This window comes from Rhamphochromis sp. 'chilingali' (assembly GCF_963969265.1).
Source record: "Rhamphochromis sp. 'chilingali' genome assembly, chromosome: 2".
NCBI classification, from domain to species: domain Eukaryota; kingdom Metazoa; phylum Chordata; class Actinopteri; order Cichliformes; family Cichlidae; genus Rhamphochromis; species Rhamphochromis sp. 'chilingali'.
In genome coordinates, this window is record NC_137930.1 from 13482673 (window position 1) to 13495029 (window position 12357).

The window sequence follows — 12357 nt, forward strand, 5'->3', positions numbered from 1 at the left end:
CTGTGTTTTATCAGCAACACAATATCTTACAAGCTATGACAAAACAAAGCTGTGCAAAGATACACCAGTGATAAGACACCAACAATTCCCAGGTTGAGAACTCAGGCTCGACTACATGCTGGAATTCCTCCGAGAGTTTTCTGCTGTGTGTCCGACTTAACAATCTGCCACCCCTTGAAGTTTAAAACCCCAAATACCTGTGGATTTACTCTTGCCTGTGGTCCTGTGGCCCTGTCATACCTCTGTTTGTGTGCCCATTCTCCAGCTGAGAGGTGTGAGGATTAGCATAGTGATGAATAACATAGAGTAGCACTGTAAAGGTTTATCTTAATCAGAAGAGCTGTGCCACTGCAGTATGTGCGATGAGTGCTTGAAGTGTTTTGGACACTCTTCCATTTGAACGCAGTGCAGCAGGACAAACAGCTCCAGATGGTGTGGCTGGAGACACTACATGCGTGGATCCAGGGGGTCTGACAGGCAGGAATGCTGGCCTGGGATGGGAAGGTCATGGCTTCAGCACCTGCTATCTACTGGGCTCTGTCCTGTTAAGCCCTGCTGCTTTTTCCCACAGCTGAGGCCCAGACTGAACTGCCATGGGTGAGATCAAAGGCCTGAGGGCCACTAGTTTCATAGGAGAAGGCAACAGTCATGCTATCACATACACCAGGACAATGTGCTTTTCTTCACACCTTTCTCAGTGGACTAAACACACTAATGTGTATATGGATGCCATACTGTTATATTTCAGCAGGGCAGTGTTTGTGAATGAACTAAAATATGGCACATTGAAATGTATTTGTATACACCACGGGAAGCCTAGAACGGAGTTGTTACTGGTGGGTTGTGCAGCAGAATGTGGCTAATGATGTGGCTATTTTTATTTTGGTGGAAAATGGAAAAAAAGAGGAAAACTTTAGTGGAAGCTCTTCTCATCTAGAAGAACACTGCTGTATTAAACCAAAGTCTCACAACTAGGCAGCTGTTTTAGTAGAACCTCCAATCTGTTGTTTGGGAACATATTAAAGCCTTTATCTAAATGACTGAGTGAAATAAAGTTTCCAGGTCATAAAAAGTAAACTGTCATTTAAAAACATCTTAAATAATGTAAAAATCATATTTTTCCAGCTACTGACTTTCACAGTCATGTGAAAAAGAGGAAAGAACCAGCTTTAGCAGCAATACTTGAAGTAATTCCCCAAAGTTTGATTCTGTTCATCTGGTTGTAACGTTTTCAGTGGGAGAAACGTTTCATCACTCATCCAAGTGACTTCTTCAGTCTCAGCTGACTGCAGGTTTCCCCAATCTTATAAACAGTACATTGCATAATGACTGACACTAGCACCACTGAAGGAACAATGGGCTGGGAGGTCAGTTCGTTGATCATTAATATGCAAATTCTCATGACCATTGATTAACAACCACTGATCAAAGCTCATTGATCAAAGACCACTGATGAATGGCCATGAGTACCATTCACAGAGAGTTGGAGAATGGCTGCAATCACAGCATTGTAAGATGGCAAAAGATGTACCCTTAGGCCCTCTCTTCGATTCAGAAATGGTCTTTCCCTTTTCACATAAATGGCCTCCTTGACTCCGCGCTCAAATCCTCCTGTACACTATGTTACTCTGTTTGTGTTGGGGGACCCGGTCCTTAGGGTGGACCAATCTGTGGCGCAGCGTGTTTTGGGGTTTAAAAGCCACAGAGACTCGGTGTTTAGAAAAAATGTGTCTCAGCTGTTCCAATACTCCTGACACGTACGGGATCACTACGGGTTTTCTCTTAGGCAGCGGTTGTCCTTCTCTCCTGGATCAGCTGGAGCTTTCTTTAGGCGCCTTTCCAGCTTTGACAAAAGTCCAGCTGGGATAACCACATCTACTCAGGGCCTTCTTGATGTGATGTTCTTCTGCTTCCCTGGCCGCCGTGTCAGTGGGGATGGTGTTCGCTCTCTCTTGTAGCGTCCTGATGACACCCAGTTTATGCTCCAGTGGATGACGAGAGTCAAATTTTAAATACTGATCTTTATGTGTAGGTTTACTATACACATCAGCTTTTAGATGTCCCCCACTACTGATGGAAATCTCACAGTCTATGAAGGCTAACCTTCCACTTTTCATATCCTCCCTGGTGTATTTGATGTATTGGTCCACCGAGTTAATGTGATCCGTGAATTGTGGTACGTCCTGAGATTTGATTTTCACCCAGGTGTCATCCACATACCTGAACCAATGACTTGGTGTTGTTCCAGGGTAGGATAGCAAAGCCCTCTTTTCCACTTCTTCCATGTACAAATTGTCCACGATGGGTGAAACTGGGAAACCCATGGCACACCCATGTTTCTGCCTGTAGTAATGACCCTTGTATGTGAAATAGGTGGAATTAAGACACAGTTCCAAAAGCAAACACACTTGGTCGGTGCTGAGAGTGGTCCTGTTGCTGAGGCTGGGGTCATCCTGTAATCTCTTACGGACTACCTCCAACGCTTCCGTGACTGGGATGCAAGTGAAGAAAGATGTAACATCGTACGAGAACATGGTTTCATCTGCCTCCATAATGACATCTCTCACCTTCTCGACAAAAGCCAAGGTGTTCTGGATGTGATATTCAGAGCTGCCCACCAACAGGTTGAGGATCGGAGCCAGAAACTTAGAGATGTTAGAGGTGACTGAATTGATCATGCAGACAATTGGTCTTAAAGGTGCACCCTGTTTATGTATCTTCGGTAAACCATACAGACTTGGTGTAGATTCCCCTGGGTATAGCCTGTAGTATTAGGTCCGGTCTTGTTCTAACTGCTTCAGACAGTCTATCACGGTCTTGTTTCAGGGGCTCATAAGTATTTTCGTCACTGAGCAGTGACATAATTTTCTCGTGATAGTCTTTCTGGTTTAGCAAAACCCTGCGCCTACCCTTGTCTGCTGGAAGGATGATAATGTTGTTGTCATTGCTAAATGATGTGAGTGCCTTCCTCTTCTCCATACTCATGTTGGATGCTGGGGGCTTCGTATTGCTGAGACAGGCTGAAACTTTCGTCCGTAGTTGCTCTGCTTCCATGTCTGCAATGTTGTTGTTTCGAATTGCTGTTTTTGTGGCTGTGATCAGTTCCACTAGCGGGATTTGTCTCTCACCGCCAAATTCAACCCTTTAGCAAGGATGTTTTTCTCTGCTTGGTCGAGCTGTCTGTCAGACAAATTCTTCACCCACTTGTCCACTGACCTCCCAGCCCATTGTTCCTTCAGTGGTGCTAGTGTCAGTCATTATGCAATGTACTGTTTATAAGATTGGGGAAACCTGCAGTCAGCTGAGACTGAAGAAGTCACTTGGATGAGTGATGAAACGTTTCTCCCACTGAAAATGCTACGCCCGGATGACCAGAATCAAACTTTGGGGATTTACTTACCTGGATGATTGAGCATGCATCAAGATATTTTGGCCCACCGTTCTTTACACCATTGCGTCAGTTCACTGAGGTTTGCGGAGATGCGTTTATGGACCTCAGATCCTTTGAAGCTCTACTGCAACACCTTGAGTCTTTTATTTTTCATTTTTTGTGTAGATTTGCTGCTGTGTTTGGGATCACTGTCCATTCCAGTTTTACGACCCAGTTTTAACCCAGCTTTAGCTGTCAGGTAGGTGCCCTCACATTTGACTCCAGAATGCTTTGGTATACAGAGGAGCTCATGATGGACTCAATGACTGCAAGATGCCCAGGTCATGTGGCTGCAAAAAAAAAAAAACCTAACTCATTACCCTTTCACCACTGTGCATTACATTAGGTATGAGGTATTTGTATACATATGCTGTGTTCCCTTTTCACCAAATGCGGTGATATGCATTATGGTCAAAGGTCTCTGCTTCAGTTTCATCTGTCCATTATTCCAGAAGGCATGTGATTCATTCAGCTGTGCTACCTTCTTTTTTAGAAGAGGCCGTCTCTTAGTAATCTTTCTAAACAAGCCATAGTTGTTCAGTCTTTTTTCTAATTGTACTGTAATGAATTTCAGTGTTCAACATGCTAACTGAGGCCTGTAGAGTCTGAATGTAGCTTTTGGGTTGAACTTCTCAGATTCATGCATCTGAATGCTCCACAGCAGCAAACTGCCAAAACATCTGCTTTTATAGCAGATGCTATTATACATGCTGAAAATCAGTTATTCAAGGGTATTTCATAAGCAGCACCTTTTAATTAATTTGGAAACAGTAAGTGTTTACTTAGCCTTTCACAGAACTGCACATAGTCTAATGTTTCAATCTGGAGTGGCAATAAGATAATCTCTAGCTTATTCTGCTGAAAAAACATGTTAGTGTAAGTTATAGAAAGTAAATATAAATATATACAATTTTACTACAATAATACCACCACATAGCTTAAAGTGACATAAACTCTAACTTGCATGTATCGACTTACATCTTTTCCTATTTTGACCGGCTCTACTGGGATCACAGGTGGGGCATTCAGCATCTTTGCCATTATAGAATTCTCCCAGAGATTTCTACGGTATTAAGGATTCTTTAATTGGAATCTTTCTCTCTTCATCATCAAAACCAAATCAAAAACAGGGCTAGAAGACTCAGATTTTTGAAAATTTAAAGGGTTACCAAGCGATATCCTAGTAGCAGCGCCATAGTGCTGTTTTTACTACTCCCTGTTTTCAGAAAGCTAAATAAACTGTCAATTTTGGCTTTCTCCAAAAGCAGTGTGTACTGTTTTACCAGCTGGGTTGTCCTTAAAGGATACGGCTTTGTTACATTACTGTCCTCTGTCAGCAGGACAGACAGCAGGTAAGTGGATTATATGTTTAAGCAATCAATAGCCAATCACTTAGGCCAATGGAATAAAGCCAAGAGCCCTTGCTTGGTTGTGGATGGGGCTGAATAATTGTGTGTGTGTGTGTGTGTGTGTGTGTGTGTGTGTGTGTGTGTGTGTGTGTGTGTGTGTGTGTGTGTGTGTGTGTGTGTGTGTGTGTGTGCGTGTGCGTGCTGTTGAACTGCGTACTCTATATGCAGCACGCTTAAGGACATCCTCACTTCAGGACATTATGAAATCCATCAGGAGTGAATGATGTTGTGATTCATCCTTTTCTGCTCCAGCTGTCTACATCTAATAAATGAGAGTAAAGCTAATGAGAACAAATGAGGAGGCAGTGCAGAAAACTACAAGGCCATTCAGTTGCATTGTAATGCTGCTTCTGTCTCTGTTTTGCATGTCCTTCACTGCTACAGTAAAAGGTGAATCTCTTTGTAATACATGGACATCCAGTCAAGGCACGCCAAGCGTTTGACAGCTCCAGTAATGTGAAACCTTTTAAAGATCTATTCTTTTAGTAGCCTGTAATTGTAATTAATTTATGAGGTAACAAAATGTCTTCTGGAGGAAAAAGTCATCCTGTTTAATAGTGTCTGTAATTTCGCCGCTCTCTCGTTACAGTGAAAAAGTGGCTGTAAAGATGAAATGGTCTGCTTGAAAGCAATTCAATTAAGTGAAAAAGAGATTCATCAGTAAGTTGTAATAATAAGAGAACAGAAGTCCATTACCACCCTTGTTCTTGTCTTTAAGATGGTAAAAAAAAAAAGGACAAGTCACACCTACGAACAAAATTGTGCAGATAACACAATTTTCATAAAACTACTGCAGCTATCATAACTTTCAGTTGCAGAAGGAAATATTTGGATTTGCAGTATTCTATGAGGTTCTGTGAGCCACTGTAAACTTTTGGAGGTCTAAATCATAATTGGTGATGACTCCAAACCCAACCCAAACTCTAACCCTAGGCAATCAGAATGTATAATTTCTGATTTTATTAAATTGTTCTCCAGTGTCCTGGCCATCAGAAACCACAACAAGACATACAACAAGTTGGGAAACATACTACACATAGTCATGGCACAAAAGTGATTACACTTCATTTAGGTTATGTAACACAGCAACCAAATAAGCACTGAACTCAACAGAGCGGTATGTGTCAGAAGTAACAACAGCAGTACCGTGTGATTTTTGTAAAAGTCACAGTGAGATATAGATGAAGGACAACCTGTCTGAGCTTGTAACTTTTTTTTCTTTGCCTGAGGATAAGCTTTGTGCTTCTTGTAAGACTTCTTGAAAAACTTAGCAATGTCCACTTCTAGAGAAATATAATTAAAAAATATCCATCCATCCATCTGGGACTGTGGGAGTTAAAAAAAACCTCAGGCCTCAGTCACACAGGCATAGACACTAGTCTATGTGAAATTTCCCCTTGTGGGACTAATAAAGGTATCTTATCTTATCTTATCTTAGTCCATGACTCTCTGGCAACCACTTGTTTATTGGGACTGATGGTTGCCAGGTTTGTATGGAAAACAAGTCGGTGTCTTCCATACAAACTACAGGCAACCGCTTCAATCTGCTAGTGCCCAAAGCATTTATAAGTAGGTTTTTTGGTGCAGTGCTTTATACAGATTTGCAACCAATTTCACATGGCAGTAGCAAGCAACCTCCTGCAAACAACTGCCATGCAGTTGGTCAGGGAATGCATGTTATTCTTTAGCAACGAATGGTTACCATGGGGTCACTGACCAATACTGGGAAATAGTAACTGATTTCACAGCAATTACCAGCAACCACTCACAATCGGTTGGGGAAAATTCATTTTTCCCTATTGAATTGATCTAATGCTGATTGGTTGGGTTGAATAATACAACAACCTGCTAGAGCAGAAACCTTCAGTAAAGGTGAGAGGATTGAAATTGTGAATGGGTTTAAATACCTTGGGATGATTCATGCACGCCATTATTTCTAATATGTCAGATTGCATCACATGTTGGGGCCAAGCTGAGGAAACAGTCATTAAACAGTGGATTCATGTATACCGTGACTGGATAGAATTCTTGTCTGCGCTGAATCCAAACCACATTGAGGCCCATGTGAGCCATACATTTCTGGGCACTTATCAAAATACAGGTATATTTACATATTCCTGTACTCTGTCAGTATATGAAATAAATTCATCTTAGACTTTTAGATCTGAAATGGAAACATTTCATAAAATCTGACAAAGCAACTCCTGCCCATGTAACTCAATTCTATGACTCGTTCCAGTTTGAGGTAAAACGCAGCTTTTCTGAGGGTTTTTTTTTTTTTAGTTTAACCTTGGTGGTAGTTGTAGTCTTGGCCTTAATTTATTGTTTACACTGGTGTCCTTCAGTGTACTCAGTTTCTAGAGAATTGCATTCATTCCTTTTCAGCCCTGTCCAATTGCTGTGGTATTGGAAATTTCACAGGCAGGCCTTTGTTGGACTTAATATTTGGCAAAATGAATATGTTATTGCTCATATCCCAACACCCGGGCAGTTCTCTGCATCACCCAGCACTGGCTGGCATCTCTGCTCTGGCATGTCATTTTCAAGGTGTGTCTAAGTAGTCTCAACTATGATCCATAAATATACCAGCAACAAAAAGAACATAGCAACACTGCCAGACAAAGACTGCTCTGTGTTACTTTATCAGCTTAGTATGTTAAAACAAAAGCACTTGCTAATTTTGGTCTGGTGTAACACAAGAAGAACTTTTTGAGAATATTGTGTTCATACAGAGGGAAAAAAGAGAGGAAGCGCTGTAATAGGGAAGAGAAAGACTTGGCCTATATGAAAAATAAATCTTATAAAGTAGCTGTGAAATATGATCAGTGACATGAGGACTTTAATCTAAGCAAAGCATATTAAAGGAGAAGGAGCCCTGATTCAGCAGATGTTAAAATACCAATTCACATTTTTCTGCCTTAAAACAATACCCACATGCACATATGTACATCAAAAGAGTTATTGGTGACTGTAATTCTTCCTCCTGTCTGTGTAGTGTAGAAATCCTTTCTAATTTGCTCATGTACTGACTGATTTATTGTGTTCACCACTTCAGTTGACAGCTAAAGCTAATAATTAATAGATTCATAGTTTTACATTTTAGCATCAATTCCAGTAATGGCTCAGTTAGACTAAAGCTAAAACAGGAACCTCTTAGGAACAATTGGTAATTGCTTGGTGATTGTGTTGAATTTTTTGCTATCAGTGACTGACGGCAAATAGTTGGGATGAAACAACTTATTGACCAGAGGCTGAGCGTGCAACACCTTCAACCTCTGGACGACCACTTTCAGTCTTAAGGTTGCCTGGTAGGAGGCAACCTATCTCCAAACAACTTCAAACTGACTCGAAGTGACTGCAATCACTATATATTTAAACTCTTTGAGGTTTTGCTAGACATGGAAAGGAAACAATTAATGTGAAGTTCTGTATATGAAGACAGTAACAGATTTGGAAACATAACAAAAATTGCAAAAGATTTGCTGTACTTTCTTTCCAGTTTTACTTAGTTCAACCGCAAACTGATGCACATATGTTGCTTTGAGGATGGCAGCTGACTGCAGGTGGTTGCAGGTGTGGTCCCATGCTTTCAAGCAACCATTTTAAAAGCAACAAGATCACAAGTCCAATGCACATGCTCACAACAGTTTTGGTCCTGTCGCCGTTTTCTGTAGTGCCACTGTAGTATAATAGGTTTGTGCCAGATGTCATACTCATGTCTATTACCTTGCATAGCTGCACTATGATATTACTATTTAAGCCTTGAATTTAGCAATTTTGGCACTGGCATTTTGTTTTCGTGCTTAAAAGAGGACATGACTATATTTAAACAACAGGGTAATGCTGTCCTGCTGTCCTGTTTCACAAGTGTTGATGAAGTGATTCTCTGTGATATCACAACCTCAAAAGGTTGCTACTTGCGCTCATCCTTCTTTTCATTACATTTTCCCAAACAGTAAAATTCTGCTTATAACAACATCAGTATTAATTACATAATTTATAATGTTTAATTGGAGTGTCTGATTTACTGCAGAAACAGCATTTTCCTTATTATTCTAACATCACACAGTACCAGGTTATAGATATTAAATTGCATCCCACTGAGCATTACTGAGCATGAAACATGTGGTGAAGTGACTGCCTTTAAGTTCTATAACCAAAATGAATGAAATTCTTTTACATCAAATTTGTTTGTTGTTGATTAGAAAAACTAATATGCTGCAGTTTAAACAGCTAGAGACATTTGGCTGTTAATATAACATAACTGTTATGTAATTAGGATCCTGGATGGAGGACATTCTATTCTAACAAAACACTATTTTACACAAATAAACATTGTTTTCTGAAAGTGCACAATCTTGCTTCTGAGCATTGTAAACCAATGCACTGTGCGCTGTTGTCTGGTTATCTTTTAAATTCATGCATCTGATAAAATTTCATTTTGGTATCTACTATCACACTATTTCACCTTCACAAGCAAACCCTGTCTGAGGAGGAAGAAAGAATTTGTTCCTAAACCCCATATTCCACGTTTCAATGATACATGTTTAATTAAACTAACTTAAACTGCAGAGTCCTGATACAACATAAGCTTTCATCACTGACAGTGAAATGACTTTATCTGATGTATGGACAAGAAGAGCAGTCTGAGCACCAGCAAATCTTTCAGTGTAGTCATGTGTATGCAAGCGCTGTATTAGGATAGAGTGAGAAAATTTTGAATTTGTCCTTCAACAATAAGGTGCAGACAAAAAGCTGACAGCAGAGACAAATGAACTCACTGCTCTGTCCTTGGACGTCTGGGAATTGCCAGAGCTTAACAATGACACTCTGCTGTGCCTGTACAAACCATCTCCTCTTTGATCTTGCATTTTTCTTCTGGCCATTGCACCCAGAGGAGTTAGCTATAGAGGGAGGACTCATGGTCACAGTAACACACATGTGTTCTCTTGCATAGCTATTCAACATATGATAAAGCAACTGAGACAACTTGCCACAGTTCTTCTGTCTTGTCTCCACATGTAATCCCAGACTGACTCCATCAAGCTGAGATAAGGGCACTGAGGGGGCCAGACCAGGTCTCCTTGTACTTTTCATTGCTTGAGATAGCTGTTTATCTGACTCTGGATTTGTCATTGTAATAAAGACTCCATACAGACTTTTGGGACTGATCAGATGCCCCCAGTGGTTTTGCAATCTAGAAATCTAAAGAACCTTGCTTTCTTATGGGCTTTACGGTAAATCCCTTCTTTAATGTCATAAATACAAGTTACATGGAAAGAGAAGAACAAAACGCCCTGGTTCCAAAATGAATGTTTAATTTAATTAGTCATGTCTTTAGACATTAGAAGAATTAGCTTGTCATTTTTAATGCATACACCCAAGGGCAGAAGGAGAAGGCAGTGGAAGAGCATGATAATGCCATTACCTTCCCATCTCATTCCTCCAGAATCACATGATGAGCAAAAGAGGGGTATTTTCTACTTGAAGTTGGGTGCAGTGACGCAGAGAAATGTTAAATATTCTCCACCTTGTCTTTCTCTCTGGCTTCCCTTCAAACATAAATTACCGATTTACTTGGCAAGCAGAGTCCTTGTAAAGAACTAATTTATCTGAGGAGTGTCTTCAAGGCCAGTGTGGCCATTAGAAATTAGAGCGAAAGAGCATGGAAGTATTACAAGGCTTGTTTTATGACATACTCAAGAAAAAAGTGAATCTCTCGTTACATTTCAGAATATCTCAGTTATTAACACTGGCACATTTAATCGTGAGCAAGACCCAGAAGCACAGAGTCGGTCAGGCCACTGTATCACCTGTTTTAAATTTTCAGCAGCTTGGGCAGAGCTGGCCTCTTAATGTAACATTAACTGTACGTCTCGTTTCATATTGAAATTTAAGCATAATCCCACAAGTCCAGTTAAAAAAGAAGTGTGCGGCTCCTGGTCGCACACGGCAGCTGATCATTTTGGGTTAAGTGTTTGAACAGTTCTGCTTTCAACAAGCCCTGACTGCTCCAGTGATGACCCGAGCAGGACAATGAAAAAGAAATGTGTTCGGATGACTGAGCTGTCTCTGGTTTTTACCCCAGCATTAAAAAGTTGTTTTTCTATTTAATATTTTGTGAAGTACGCAATCATAGCAGAAAGTTCACTGAGAAAATCAATACTTCTCGTAACTGTTCATTAAATGTGTAATGATGTTTTTACATCTGCTCTGTGGACTGTGCCAGACTAGTGGCACAGTGTTGCCAGTTCCAGCTAAGCTGAGCCACTAACAGCTGTAGATTCATATTTGTCTTACGGAAAAGTGTGGTATCAATTGTCCATTCTAGGGTCTGTGTCCACAGCCAGCCATTTTTTAACTGAAATCCCCCATGACCTCAGTTTTAGAGGGCTTCTCTCAAGCGCTGTAATCATTGCTAGGCTACTTCTTCAGTGTTAAGTTGCAATTTACTGGCTCCTCAGTGACAACTACAATCAGTTTCTTCTTTGCAACTGTTGAGAGCTGATATTCTAAGACCCACCCCTTCTTGATTTTGATTGGTAAGTGAGAGCACTTTGGTGCTCTAGTTGTAAGCACAGAAGCTCCTCCCACCTGCTGTTCCTTCTACCTGCTCCTTGCCAATCTTCTGTTAGCAAGGGCTGCCAAGAAAGCTGGCTTAAAGACAGGGGGAAAGGGAGCTAAAATGTTTTTTTTTCTCCAGACAGAGGATGAGCTAAGGGACTGCACCAATGCCCAGTATAAAATAGATGAATTTTATTTGAACTCAGATTCATGCAAACATACTTAAAGCATTTGGAAATCTGCATATTAGGATACCTGTGAAATGTTACTCCCTGTTGCTTGGGTTTGAATCATTCTTTCATTCATTTTTCATATCCAAAGACCCACAGAATGTGGTACTTTCTGCTGTTTTAACTGGCTATAACCATGAAACAGCATTCCAATGGTAAAGACCCATAATATATAGCTGATTTGGAGCATGTGCATTCGTTGATCAGCCTCAACATTAAATCCAGAGCCAGGCTGACTGACTAAAACGTTTTACATAACAATACTATATTCTGTTGAGGTTCATGAAGGTCATAGCATTCATTTGATATGTACCGCTCACCTAAACATTGATGCTGACCATCAAACACCTTCCCTGACTGCACAAGGGTTCCCCAGAAGTGATAACGGGTTCAGACACCACAAAAACTATCTAGGAAAGGCTTGAGTAACATGACAAAGACCATCACCGTCAAGCCAAAAGAAGCCACACTTGCCTGTCAACATCCTTGTGCCAGAAACCACAGGACACTCAGCTTTTCCGTATCCATACCCTGACCTAAATGATATTAGGCAAGCATTTTTTGTGCAAGTATTCTTGTGGTCTATATGCCTTACTTGTCCCAGACTGGCTGAAAGCTAAGTGAATAGTAGGGTGTCCACACAAGAGATTTACTTGCATATTTGCTCAAACTAAATCTGAAGAAACACTTGAATGTGGAAGTCAGCCATAGCACCAGTGCAAGC